The 14,991-nt window shown below is 33.4% G+C and overlaps 1 long non-coding RNA gene across 1 annotated transcript; it reads right to left on the minus strand.

The window, feature by feature from the left end:
- Positions 1-349: 349 nt before the first annotated feature.
- On the minus strand, positions 350-9,425 carry LOC149890101 (uncharacterized). The gene is made up of 2 exons (XR_016452211.1): positions 9,373-9,425; positions 350-810 (listed from the first exon to the last, which is right to left on the minus strand). It is a non-coding gene; the product is annotated as an uncharacterized LOC149890101 (long non-coding RNA).
- Positions 9,426-14,991: the final 5,566 nt, after the last annotated feature.

Consider the following 14,991-nt stretch of genomic DNA (forward strand, 5'->3'; position numbering starts at 1 on the left):
GTGAAAACGACCAACATCGAAACCGGGGAAGTGGTTGAATACGGATCCCTTTACAAAGCGAGGAAAAAGACGGGGCACGGATGGAGATATTTGGAGCGTCGAGATTGAAAAGTGGAAAATGGAATAAAGATTGAAATTTTAAATTCTGAAAAACTCGAAAACAGAAAAAAATCGCCAAGTCCGAAAAAATGAAAAAATGCGAAAAATCGCTTAGTCCGAATTCTCGGGAAAAAAAAAATTGAAAAAAATTTTCGGAAAAAAGAAAAAAAATTGATTTAGAAAAAAAATTTTTTTGGTATAATAAAATGGAAAACAAAATGCGAAAAAATGGAAAAACCCAAAAAATTGATTTTGAGTTAAATAATTTTCTTGGCAATAAAAAAATGGAAAACAAAACTGTCAAAGAAAAAAAAGTCTCAATGGAAACATTGAAAAGTCAGGCTAGAGACAGGGCGATAAAAGGTTTTTCAAAAATGACCAGGGAACAGCTCGTTGAGGCTATAAAAACAACAAGGCCTGTCATTGGCCCTCATCCTGTAGCTCGTAGACGAACTACTGATGCAAGACCTATTGTTCCTGCTCCACGTTCGATTGCTCAAATCCCAGTTTTGAGGCCAGTTACTGCACCACGCCCTGTCATCGTGCCGAGCCAAATTGTCCAAAAACCTGCCATCGCTCCGAAACCATCAACAATTCCACCAAGACCTCTCACGTGGAAACCAGCTCTTCCTCCAAAACCAGCCCATTTGCAAAATCCTATCGTTGCGACGACATCTGTTCAAGAACCGTCGCGTTATATCGTTGACGCTCCTGAAAGAATTGACAAAGACTTGATTAAAAAATCGAAAAATTTAATTTGGGAAGGGATTGAATTTCCCGTCAAACTCAATCAAATAAAAAAAATTGAAAAAAATAATCCAAAAATTAGTGTCAACGTTTTCATGTGTCAAAATAAATCCATTCAACCTTTACGAATATCCAAATTTTTGCAACGGAAAAATAAAATTGATTTGCTGCTCATTTCAGACGAAAAAACAAATCATTATTGTCTGATAAAAAATCTAAGTTGACTCATTTCCTCCCAATCGTCCAAACACAACGGAAAAAATTGCTCGCAGGGAATGAAAAGCGAGGAAGATCTTTCAAAACATTCGTCTTGTTGCAGAGAGCACAGCGCGGTTCGAATCGATCTTCCTCCAAAAAATTCGTTCATAAAATTTGAGCACAAAGAAAGGTCGATGAGAGTCCCATTTATTGTTTACGCGGATTTTGAAAGCTTTATCAAACCGATAGACTCGTGCGAACAAAATCCAGGCCAGTCTTACACCAAAAAGTTTCAAAGACACGTTCCAAGTTCCTTTTCCTATTACATAAAATGTTTTGACGAAACCGTTTATGACGGGCATCCGTCGGTTTGCAAAACAGTACACGAAAATGTTGACGTTGCCAAATTTTTTGTCGAAAGTTTAGAAAAAGAAATAAAAGAAATTTTTGGAAAAACCGGAAAAAAAATATGGTCTTCACAAAGGATGATGAAAATAATTTCAAATCCGCAACAGTTTGCCACATTTGCAAAAAAAAAATTCTCGATAAAGAAAAAGTGCGCGACCACTGCCATTTTACTGGAAAATATCGAGGAGCTGCCCACAACGATTGCAATTTAAAATACAAAATTCCAAAATTCGTTCCTATCGTTTTTCACAATTTGTCGGGTTACGACAGCCATTTGTTTATTAAAAAATTGGGAGGAGAAATAACCTGCATTCCATCCAAAGAGGAAAACTACATCAGCTTTTCGAAAAAATCAAAGTGGGAGAGTACATTGGGGAAGATGGAAAAACAAAAGAAAAAAAAATTGAATTGAGATTCATCGACAGTTTTAAATTCCTTACCTTCAGTTTGAATACTTTGTCTAAAAATATAAAGCCAGAACAGTTCAAAAACCTCGCAAAATATTAAAAAGGAGAAAAATTTGATTTGTTTTGTAAAAAAGGAGTGTACCCTTACGATTGGGTGGACGCATTTGATAAATTTCAAGAAACGCAATTGCCGCCAAAAGAAGCGTTTTTCTCAAAACTCTACCACGAGGAAATAAGTGACGAAAATTACGCGCATGCGCAAACGGTTTGGAACGAGTTTCAATGTAAAACGTTCAGAAATTATCACGATTTGTACAACGTGTCGGACGTTTTGATTCTGGCGGATGTCTTTGAAAATTTCAGGGACATTTGCATGAAACATTACAAGATCGAGCCCGCCTGGTACTACACGTCTCCCGAGTTGGCTTGGGACGCTTGTTTAAAAATAACAAAAATAAAATTGGAATTGTTGAGCGACCCCAACCTGCTTTTAATGGTAAAAAAAGGAACCCGTGGAGGAATCAGCATGATTTCAAACCGGCATGGAAAATCGAACAACAAATACATGGGCGACTCGTACGATCCAAGCCAACCGTCTAAATTTATCCAATACTTGGACGCCAACAACTTGTACGGATGGGGTATGTGCAAACCTCTTCCCACTCACGGTTTTGAATGGATGACAGAAGACGAACTGTCCGATTGGAAATCGATTCCGTGCATTTTGGAGGTTGATTTGGATTATCCGGAAAGCCTTCACGACGAACAAAACGATTACCCTCTGGCTCCTGAGAGAATGAAAATTGAAAAAGTGGACAAACTCGTTCCAAATTTAAACGACAAAAAGAATTATGTCCTCCACTGCGAAAACCTAAAATTATACGAACGATTGGGAATGAAAGTTTCAAAGGTGCATAGAGGCATAAAATTTGAATAACTGGATTGGATGAAACCGTACATTGACCTAAACACCGATTTAAGAACAGAATCCATCAACGAAAATGAGAAGGAATTTTTCAAAATGATGAACAATTTGGTGTTTAGAAAAACAATGGAAATCATTGAAAAGCGAGTGGACGTGAGACTGGTGACAAAAAAGGAAAAAGCAATAAAATTGTCGGCCAATCCAAATTACACCAGACACGCGATTTTCGATGATAACTTAATCGCCGTTCACATTAAAAGAACAAATATTTTTTTCAACAAACCAATTTATTTGAGAATGTCCATTTTGGATTTGAGCAAAACTTGAATGTTTGAATTCCACTACGAAAAATTATTGATGACGGACACGGACTCGCTGGTTTACGAAACAAAAACTGACGATTTTTACAAATACATTTCCGACGATGTGGAAAGCAAATTTGACACGAGTGATTTTAGCAAAAGCCATCCGGCCATTCAAAGCGTTGGGTTCAAAGTTGGCTTAAACAAAAAGGTCATTGGGATGTTCAAAGACGAAACCGGAGGATAACAGATTGAAGAGTTTGTCGACCTCCGATCAAAATTGTACTCTTACAAAATACATCAAGAAGAACAAGAAAAAAAATGCAAAAAATGCAAAGGTGTTAAAAAAAATGTCGTCGAAAAATGCATCACCCACGACGATTACAAAAAATGTCTCGAAACCAAAAAAGAAAAAATAAACAAAATGAACGTCATCCGATCCCATTTGCACGACATTTACACGGAAGAAATCAACAAAATCTCTCTCAGCTCCACCGACGACAAAAGAATCATTTTGGAAGATGGAATACACACGTTGGCTTATGGACACTACAAATTAAAAGAAAAGGAACAAATGGTGACAAAAAAAATGAGGAAACAAAAGGTAAGTGACAAAAAAATTAACAAACTAAAAAAAATTAACAAAAAAAAAAAGAACAACAAAATGATCAATGTGGAAGGTGTTATTTTGCCTAACGAGGCTTTTACAAATTTTCAATTGATGAAAGCAGCAAAAAAACTGAAATTGAAAAACTTTCGAGGAGTTTTTGTCAGAGACATATTGCCAGAAAAACCGAGAAAAAAAGAATGCGGGATTATCAACACGGGGGATTCGAGCACTGGAGGATTTAATTGGGTGTGCTGGTACAAAGACGGAAACGCAAAATTCAGCTTTGACTCTTACGCTCAACCCCCTCTCGTCGAGCTCGTCGACTATTTAAAAAGCCCTGTCTTTTACAACAGCGAAAGGGTTCAATTTGGAAACACGTCTTATTGTGACCACTTGTGTTTTTACGTCTTGATAAAATGTGAAGAGGGAAACAGCTTTCAAGACGTCGTCAACACCCTTTGGTGATTGCAAATTGAATTTTAAAAAAATTTCTCCCGTTTAAAAAAATGATTGACAAATTCAACAGAAGCGAGTTCAGCGTTTATTTCGACAATCTTTCAGCAGACTCAACAAGCAACTTTTATATTAAAACGGACGGGTCCAGCACCATCACTGCAGACATTGATTTTAATTCTCAAAAAATCATTAATTTGGCAGAACCAGCCAACTCACACGACGCCGCCACAAAAAATTACATGGACACGCATTCGTCGGGAGGAACTGGCACGGTGATTGGAGCTGCGGACTTGAATTTAAATTCCCATAAATTAATCAATGTGCTTAATCCATCAAACGCGCAAGACGCCGCGACATAAAGTTACGCAGACGTTTTGTCAACTTTTTAGGACTGGTTCCAAATTCAAGCTTTTTGTCCTTAGGATTAAAGTCTCAAATTGTGGCAGGAGCCGCCACGAAAACAGTTTTCACTTACTCGGACGGACCTGGTGTTCTAAGAAGGTTATGATTGGCTCTCAATGGAAACTTTCCTGGAAATGTTTTCATTCGAATATTTATAGATGGTGAAATTAACGTTGGAAATTATTCAGAAAGCACGGAAGGAATAGGAGTGGACAACACTAAACTTGCTTGCGACTTGCTTTTTTCTCCTATCGGCGGCCCTTTTTACGCCAATTCTTTGCAAGGATGCAACGTTTTAAGCAACACTTCGTTGGGAGGATATTGTACGCTTGACATGCCGTTCAGTACAAACATCAGCATCCAATTGATCAACAAAAATGCCTCTTCCATCACTTACTGGATTCAGCCTTTCATTTCCACATTTACCTCCATCCCCCCTCTCCTTTCATCCGTAAAATTGTATGGCAGGACGTTCAGATATTTAAACACCACTTACGGAAACGAATATGTTTTGCTAGACACAAATGGAAAAGGAAATGGAGTTTTTCTAAAATACATCAGGATGCATGTCATCGGCGCTTCTGGAAGCTGGTGGGAATCGAGAGTCCGAATGTACGACGGCAATTTGCCTCCTGGAAACGGAACCGTTCTCAGTCCTTGGACACCTTATAATACAGTTACACTACTTTTTCTGGATATGACGGTGACAGCAAATGCATCTTTTCCTCGTCTGGATTGGAAGATTTTTATTTGTCTTCGTGGAACGGATCAAACATATCCTCGTTCAACAACACATCGACGGGACTGCTGTTACAATCCAAATCCACCATCGGATCCACCACAACCATTTCCTTTTACAGAAATTTTGCAAATGCAGATTCCATGCCCAGCGTTGCAGCCGGCAGAAGACTCGTCGTCACTCTCAACTCCGGCGACGCGCAAGTGGGACAATCCGGAAGCTTTTACCTTCTTCTCGGACAAGCGTGTTATTACGCCTAATTCTCAAGATTTAAACACCTTAACAAAAATTAAAGTTTTTTTCATTACGCGTTATCACGTCATGAAAAAAAAATGTTTTGTCACCGGAACTTTTTTTTTTTTTTGAAATTATTTTTTTTTTGAAAAATTTTTTTTTTTTTGGAAAATATTTTTTTTTTTGGAAATTTTTTTTTTTTTGAAAATTTTTTTTTTTGAAAATTTTTTTTTTTTGAAAATTTTTTTTTTGGGGTTTTTTTCCGAAAATAATTTTTTCTCCCAGAACTCTCATTTCCTAGTAGTCACAATTTTTATCAAAATCCTCTGTTTTTTTCAGCGCAATAACCAAAATTTTTTTTCACAAGCATTCAGCCTATGATCATTTTCAAGTAGTAATAGTTATTAAAAACATAGTCCTTCGACTTTAACAATTTGGATAAAAATAAAATTTTGTTTACTGAGCAGATCACTGCATAATTTTGATAACATCATAATTTCAATCACTGTACTTAAGTACAGTGATTGAAAATAAAAAGTCACAGACCTACCCTTGGTTTATTTGGTGCTTTGTTGACCAGTATAAGATTTTTGCAGATATTTTGAATTCCACTGTAATAAAGGAAATGATTAACAGGAGCTTCCTTTTTCTGTTAAACGCAGGAGAACACAGTTGAAAGTATTCACTTAGAGTTTTAAAAAGATGGTTTTCAATAAAAAAATATTTTACATGCAATAAAAAATATCTTACATTCAAAAACTTCAGAGAATGCTGTTTTGAGGTTTGTTGGTCTGAAAGTTGTTTTGCATGAGACTTTTCAAATACATACAATTAAATGCATTTTTTTAAATATGTGTACTTAAGTTTGTAAACCTTGTTCTTAAAGTTACTACTCAGACTTAGATCAGATCTTCAAGAATGCAAGCATAAGCATAAAAAATATCCAGTAGTCTAATTTGTAGTGTTTTTATCGACTTCGACTAAATCGACTAAAAGTCGACTAGTCGAAAGTGGAAGTTAGTCGACTTTGAAAAATTAAATTGTCGATTTAATCGACTATGAGTTTCCTACTAATCGACTAAAAGTCGATTTAGTCGGTTAATAATCCTAACATCCTTATTTCTACTTTTTTACTTGGTTTAATTTTATCAATCTTTAATATTGTTATGATGTTGACCGAATTAATAAAGAGATATCTTTTTAAGTAGTTTATCTTGTAAATATAAATTATTTGTAAAAATTGAACCTTGCTACAGTGGTCTAGAGGTGAGCAAAACCCCCCAAAACCATGTTCTATGTTGGGGTAATTTCTTATTTTTAAATGAAATTTAGAGAACCCTCTAAACTGATTTAGTTTTCTCCCAACTATGATTTTTAAGCTCAGCATACCAATTTTACCACGGAAATGTCAATATGTTAATTTTCAAAATGAAAAAACCATATAATAGAGAAAAATGAAGCCAGAAAGACGATTTTAGAACATTTTGATATTATAAAGGGATATATTGTCAATAGACACCATATATTGAAATAAAAAGAAGAAATACGAAAAATTATTTTTTATAATTGCATTTTTAATGTATTTTTTCAATAAAATCCCTTAATATGCCCAACCTTTTTTTAACACTTTACTTTACACTAGCCAGCATAGCAGTAAAGTTGTCCTTTTTCCTCACCTGCCTGGCTCCGCTTCAGATCCGGAGCAAGGAGACGAACAACTTTGTCTGGACAAACCCAAAACCCTCCTCCACACTCTAAGGGAGGAAATAAGGAACTACTAAAGCTTAAAAAAAAACAGATTCAGGTTGCGCTGAGGATTGGTCTTAGGATCAATTTTGATGTTCCAAACTAAGGAGAATCTGGAAACTCCAATACTAGCAATACTACTAGGAGGTGTTTTAGGGGGTACCAAAAGTCAGTAGAGATTCTAGGTGGTGATGAAGACGTTTTATATTACCCTCTGTATCCTCTCCAGCAATGAGCAAATGGACCCTAACAAACTGCATCACTATAACCTGGAGACTGCACCACTGTACACCAGCCTGTACAACTGGTGTCATATGCTCCAGTTGTACAGGCTGGTGTACAGTCTTCGTACAACTAATACACCTTCTTGACAACTCCTGACCACCTGTGCGGTCTCGACCACTCCTAAAGACAAAATAACCCCAAATTTGAATACCTGACCTCGTTTACCTATATTTAAACATACAAAATGTCCCATTTTTATTTTAAAAGTTGTCAAAACATCCAATGAGCCCCCCTGAAATAACTGCCTGTGTGGTAATGACCACTCCTAGAGACCAAGTATACGCAGATTTGAATTCCTTGGCCTGAATTACCAACACTTAGAGATATAACATGTCCCATTTAATTGAAAAACCATCGGGACATAACATGACTACCCTTTACCACCCCTAAATTGACCACCTGTGTAGTCATGAGGACTCCAAACTTGAAAATGAGCCTGGAAATAAGTTCTTTGGCTCCCAAAAACCTTTAAAAACCTATATCATATATTCAAGCTATAAATAGTTTTGCCATTTTTTGACGATTCTGGCCCACTGTACCTACGTAAGAATATCATTCATAGCGATTTTTTTAATTCAATCAAAATATCTGAAACTTAACTCTCAGCTTACTGTATGTAGCACTACTTCTTTAATGTTTCCTTTTTCTTATTATAGTAACCAGTTGATGCTTTTAAAACAAAATGTTAAGTAATGTGTAATGGTATTCAATAAAGGATGCGAAAATGTTTTGTAAATCTGCCACACCAAAAAACGTTTAGCCATCACATCTGTCCCGACCTGTTCTTTATTATTTAAGTTGTTTGTTAATTTTTTGCTTTAATTGTTGTGAAAAATGATATGAAATGCCCATCTGTGTTTTTTTTTTTTTTTACTTTGTGATTGTAATTTCCGTTTTATTTTGTTTATTCGATTTTAATTCATCTAATAGATTAGATGAAGTAAAAACGAACCAAGAAAACGCTCTTGATACAACAACAGCATGTGCTATTAAAACAGTATAACATAACACCTAGTTTTTTTGTTTACTCTCTTAAGGTTCTAGTTTTTTCATAGCGTCTCAAAGATAACTTGTCAAGCAACGTTGAAGTATATCATTGCAATAAAATATTTATTCAAATATTTCGACTAAATCAACTTTTAGTCGACTTAGTCGATTTTAAAAATGTATTAGTCGATTTTGGTCGACTTCGAAAAATACATTAATCGATTTAGTCAACAGTCGAATAATATCAAAGTCGTAACAACACTACTAATTTGGGATACTTTTAAAATACTAAATATAAAGTTAAAGAAAGTGAATTAAAGCTGAAAAGAAATGTCAAATATGAATAATTTAAAAACAATTTTGCTGAAATTGTAACCAAAAAGTTTTATGTTTTGAATGTAGTTGACTTTAGAAATTGTTATGCTGCTATTGTGTTATAGTAAAACTTACCATGGTTATTTTTTATTTTTTTTTTCAAATAAGGTAGAAAAGGTTTTGGGGTTCATGTCATGTTATTTATACCATTATGTAAAATGGATCTTTGATCAACTCTTGCTGCATAAAGCAAATATATATTAGTTATCTTCGTAAAAGCTTATACTTTGACGATACCAACTAATCTACGGAAGTAAATTAGAAAATAACAATTACTTTTTATATTAAATAAACAAAACAATTAGCATGGTTTTCTCAAAGACACCGTTTGTTTCCCCTACTCCGGATTTAAATATTTGTTCAAACTAATGTGTTTTTATTTATGCTCCTGACAAAAATAATACCTGAAAGAAAGAAATTCTTGATTAAATAGAAAGTTTAGTTTTTCTTACTTTTAAACTAAACTGCCATCATTGAGCACTTGTACTATTCCAATTAAAAGAATTAGTACCGTCGTTTTCGACGCCGCATACTTCAATTATGCATGCGCTCAAGGCGTCAAAAACCATAATATTTGGTACTAAATTTTAAAATATTGATTAAGGTTTCCAGCAGCAATGATTGCGTCAAAACCTGTTGGATAATGTTTGATTCAAACTGAAATTCTATATGGAGCATTTTTGATTACAGCCAGAATTGATACTCTTAAACTGCACGATGATTGGCATGAATTTCCTGCTTGATTCACACACCCACAACACCAAAAACCCAACAAATATTCTAATCTGAGATGTAGAATAACTTAATATATTTCTGATTGTAATAATTTTTATAATACATGTATAAGATTTTATCTTTTATTTTGCAATTTTTAAAAATAATTCATCTCCTCATTATCAATAACAGCTAAACCAAGTTGGCATATTTTCGGTCTTAATTTAAACTGTACGGAACACTGTGGTAAATGAGAATGCCTAAAAAACGCGTGTTTTTTTTTTTAAAAAAAATGTATTCATCAATTTAGGCAACAGAATTCATAACTGCTATAATTTAGTTTAGTATTTATATCCTAAAATGTGGTGGGGCTAAGTGAGCTGATAGTAGCGGGGTAAACTCAGTCAGCTAGTAATCTTTCCCCATCGTGAAGCACAGAAGTTATTTTAACTCTCTTAAGTAGAAAATATTATTTTTAGCACAACAGACTACAATATTATTGGTTTGTTTATCTTTTAAGATTTAAATTTGTAAAAGTTAGAAAGGATTCAAATTTAAAAGTAGACAAACTGGAAGCGACAACTGTGGTGGTTAAAACAAAAACAAGTTGAAGTTATGAGTTTGTAAATCCTTCAAATATATTGGTGTAGAATACAAGTTAGAAAGGTCAACCTGAGGTAGGTATATAAATACATAGGAAGTTGAAACTTTAAATAATTTGAACTGCTGAGAATTGCATCGCATAACAATCATATCTTCACTTAATGAATAAGTTCCCTTAAAAATGTTAATGAGGTTTTCTTGTCGGGAATCGCACTCTAAAATCTAATTTTCAGAATATAAGATGACTCAGTTATTTCAAAACCAATAAACTTACGACATTATTTATAGACTTCATTGTTAAATGGAATATTTAAGATCATGAAATGTTTCTGAAAACTAGTTATCTAGAAGAAAGTTACTCGCTAGTTAGTGGATGTTTAAAAGAACTAGAATCGAACTAAAGTAATTCTCGGATGCTGAAGCTATTTTTATATATCTCGGAAGCTGAAACTATTTTAGTTAGTTATTTTGAAAGCTTTTATTCTTTATTTGGGACGATGAGCGATTTCTAACTAAAACTATATTTAAAGCAAGTAAGAATGAATATGAATCTAAAAGTGTTTTTTTTTAGTCCAGGGTGTCACTAAACTTACTAGATGATACAAATATAAAGCGCTTTAAAAATAAGCTTTTTAGAAATAAGTGCTCTTTCCGATCAACTAGCTACAGCTGAAGGATAAATTGAAAATCATCATTGAATAAACAATGTCATGTGGTTAAAAAATAACAAAAATTATGTTAACATTTATTGATTGTTCTATCCATCAAGCTTAATAGAGTATTTGACTTCAGTTGATGTTTTGGGCTCAAATATATATACAAATTTGGTTTCATAAAATAATTATTAATCTAAGTGATATCTTTTTGAACAGGGTTTATAAACTTTTCTATACAAAATTAAAAAAAGACTTTTAACTCATTTGATTTTTAAATGATTATAAAATTATCACACAACCTTTAGACTAAAACACCTAAAAACACTAACATCTGAATTTTTTAAAATGCGTTTTATACAACTTGTACGAAAATATTCTTTGGTATTTTAAAAAATGGAAAAATTCAAGAACATGCGTTTCTCATCAGCCTCACTTTTTCAAAACGTTACAGACATGCCCTTCCTTTTTTTTTTAAGACTTTGTTGACCAAAAAAAAGATTCTTGTAGACATTTTGAGTTCTGTTCACAATTAAATGTCCTTTTTTTTTAAAGGTAATTTGTAATAAATATAACGATTTACACGCAGGTGTAATTGGACCGTTCGGTTTTAGTAAAAACTGTGCTGCTTTATTCTGTACAGTGATTGAAATCAGTATTATATCAAGATCATAATGTAATTAGCACAAAAACCAAAATTTATAATAGCTTTATCCAAGTTATTAAAATCAGAGAACTGTGATGTTTTTAACAAATATTATAAATTGAAATAGACCATAGACTTGTGATAAAAAACTTTAGGCTGCTGCATTGAAAAAAATACAAGAGTTAGATAACAATTATGGTGCTTTCCATTACGTCGAAGCAGAAGCAATTATGTGTAAAAGTGAATTATTTATGCCGAGCTTATAAATATTTTCCAAATGTTTATTCAATAATTTCCCTTCAATGCAAGATCTATTAGGTACACATATTTGAAGCATCCTATTCCATTTTTGTGAAAGAACAATTTTAACTTATTAAAGAACGCTTAATGCATGCAGTTAAAGATCTTTAACATTTTTGATAAGCCAGATAAACTCCAGTAGCTTTAAAACTAGTAACAGTAATAATGCTTGTTATCAATATTTGTTTTACAACGGGATCAAAAGCCTAAGAATTTTTTTTTTTTTTTTTTCAATTAGCATTTTACAGTGATTAATGCAATTTTTACCACGCGTATTTTTATTAAGGCCATCGTAGTACGCAAAACATTTTTAAAGTAACGTCTAATAATAAAAGTGCTTATGGTCTGTAAAAAATATTATCGAAGTAAAAGTAGTAATATTTATGCTTACGATATTTGTATTGTGTTATGCAACAGTGCTGGAGAGTTTTTTTTTGTTTTTAATTGGGTCAAAAAAGTACTTAGTTCAGTTAACTGCTATTTTGTGATAAACAAAAATCTTTTTTGTCATTCTATAATTACACTGCATTCTAGCGCATAAAATTTTAACCATGGTTTGTTTTGTTTAGGCACCGGCGATTCGGTTCGTAAAATCCGCAAAAAGTCAATCCGACTAATTTTGCCAAGAAGCTCAATGAGTCTATCAACAAGCTTGATTTTGGAGCCAAAACCTGGATAACAGTCGACAGTGCAGCTAATGTCCAAGCGTTGGAAATCCAAGGTGTTAGGAAATCAATTGGGGTTCAAAGTGCAACTTGGTTTGTCGCCCACTGTTTAACTCTGACCTCTATCAAATGGAGTTTGTGGTAAATCTTCTTCCGGCAATTCATTCTTTAAAGAATCCGAACCCTACTGTTTCTGGAGGTTGTAAGTTGACAGATCTTTTACCAACAGAAGATGAAGTGGAATCTATTCAATCTGTCATCCGACTTCTGAAAGGCTTCTCAGAATTCTCTGAAACATGCAGCAGTGAAAAGAATGTTAACATCTGTTCCGTTATTAATTGTCTACACAACATCAGAGGAAGATTAGCAAGGGAGATGATCAAGCCAAAAACCGAGCTGTTATCACAGATTGCCCACTACTTCAATAAAGATCTAAACAAAAAATTCGAAGGGGAGCTGATGAGTATTGAATTCTCTATTGCTCATTTTTAAGATCCTATTAGCAAGGGCATGTGCTTTGTGGATGAGGGGGGAAATTTTGAAGTAGTCAAAACTGCAGTAAAAAAAGCTATGGAAGAACTGTCAAAAAAAGAAATTTTGGCTAGCCAAAGCACTCCTTCCCCTTTCAATGTTGGATGATGAAGATGATGACGACTTTGATTCCACGGAACAACTGAGGAAGAAAGTGTTTCGTGTAGGTTACATTAATGCTGGAGGGGTATTTGAATTCAAAACCAGTTCCAGCAATTATAAATGTACTGGAATTTCGGAAACAAAACCAGTATATTTTTCCAATAATGTCAAGGCTGGCCAGAAAAAACCTCTGTATACCTGCTGCATCATCAACATCTAAAAGAGTTTTCTCAACAGCAGGGAATATATACAGCTCTAGAAGACCCAATCTTTCAATCTCAAAGGTTGATTTGTTGATATATATGAAAGAAAACATTAAGTAATTCAGCAAAATTCGAGACATTGTGCGGCCAGGAAATGAATTTGAAAAATGATTAACTTTCAGGGTGATTTTGACTTTTTTTATTTCTTAACATGGAAATCATTTCGTTTTATTGTATATTTAAGTATTATAAATAAATAAAAATAAATCTTTTTTAAAAAGCATTCATTATTCTGAAACCGTATAAATCCATAAAAATAATATCGGTTCGGATTACAATTCGAAAAAAAATTTTCGAAATGAAATCCGATCTGAAAGTAATCGGATTGCAGTCCGAATTTTTTTCCGATACATTATTTTCGGATCAAATCAATCCGTAAGAAATTTGAACCGTTCAGCATAGATAATTCGGTGCACAATCCGCAACCTGATAAACAGTAACGAATCGGCGGTCTCTAGTTTTGTTGCTGTGCTGGCATTTAGCTAGCTAGAATGATTTAACCTAAAGTTTTCTTCTGTACGGTAGTCTCCTTTGATTATCTTTTTGTGAAAAAACACATGAAGTTTTAAATATTAGTTCCCAATGCTTCTGTAGAAGGTGAGTTTTTGTATTTTATTGATATTAATGAGATTTTTTTAAAAATGTTATTACTTAATTCTAACTTGAAGATCAGCTGTACTAATTTACTTTTATTTGGATTACTTTATTCAGTTCAACTCTAGCTTTGCCACTAGCTAACAAAGCTGATTAATTTTCAAGAAATATTGACGCTTAAACTGTTTGTGCAGACATTTTTGAGGGTAATTGCATGTCGAACTGGAAAGAACAAAAAATGAAAATGAATTAGAGCCTTCTGATTTGTTTGATTATGAAAACAAACGTTTTTCTGAGTTAGCAGAGCATTGCTGTAAACAGGGAAGAAAAGGAAATGTTTCCAAACATAACCGTAGCTGCAAAAAAACTCCGATCAAAACAAAACTTTACATAACAGCTGAAGGAAAACAAACCAAATCGAAAAGTTTTAACAATGCATTTTAAAAAATTTGTAAAAAATGTTTTTCATTCCAAAAAGGACACTTGTAAAGCATCTAATATCAAAAAAAAAAAAAAAATTATGCGAGGTCGAGGAGAAAAACTAGAAAAATTGAAAGAAGATCATGATGTTCACCTAAAGAAAGCAAAATCGATCCTAAATATTATGAAAAAATTCCTGGCAGATGTTAAAGACATTAAGGAACTTGAAACATTAACCTTTGATTTACAAAAATACATCCTCTAGACTAAGGAAAACCTAAATAAAGAATATTATCTCAGCTTAAATGTTATAAAATAAATCTAAATAAATCAGAATGCAGCACATTATTATTAAAGGGTGAAGTTTATGATAACGAAACGTAAGAAGTGAACATACTTCAAGAATTCAATTTACCATTCTCACTACAAAATGGAAAAGCATTATCTAAAGAAAAAGTAAAAGACCTTAACGACATTATAAATCTGGTCACTAAATATCCAGAAAATTTTTGTCATCGGTAAATATATTACATTTCGAAGGTGATACTTATAAATTTGGTTTAACTATTGATTTTGAACA

The sequence above is a fragment of the Hydra viridissima genome, unplaced genomic scaffold (genome assembly GCF_058129835.1).
Source record: "Hydra viridissima isolate aposymbiotic clone 2 unplaced genomic scaffold, HvirCarnegie_v1 scaffold_4, whole genome shotgun sequence".
Lineage (NCBI taxonomy): Eukaryota > Metazoa > Cnidaria > Hydrozoa > Anthoathecata > Hydridae > Hydra > Hydra viridissima.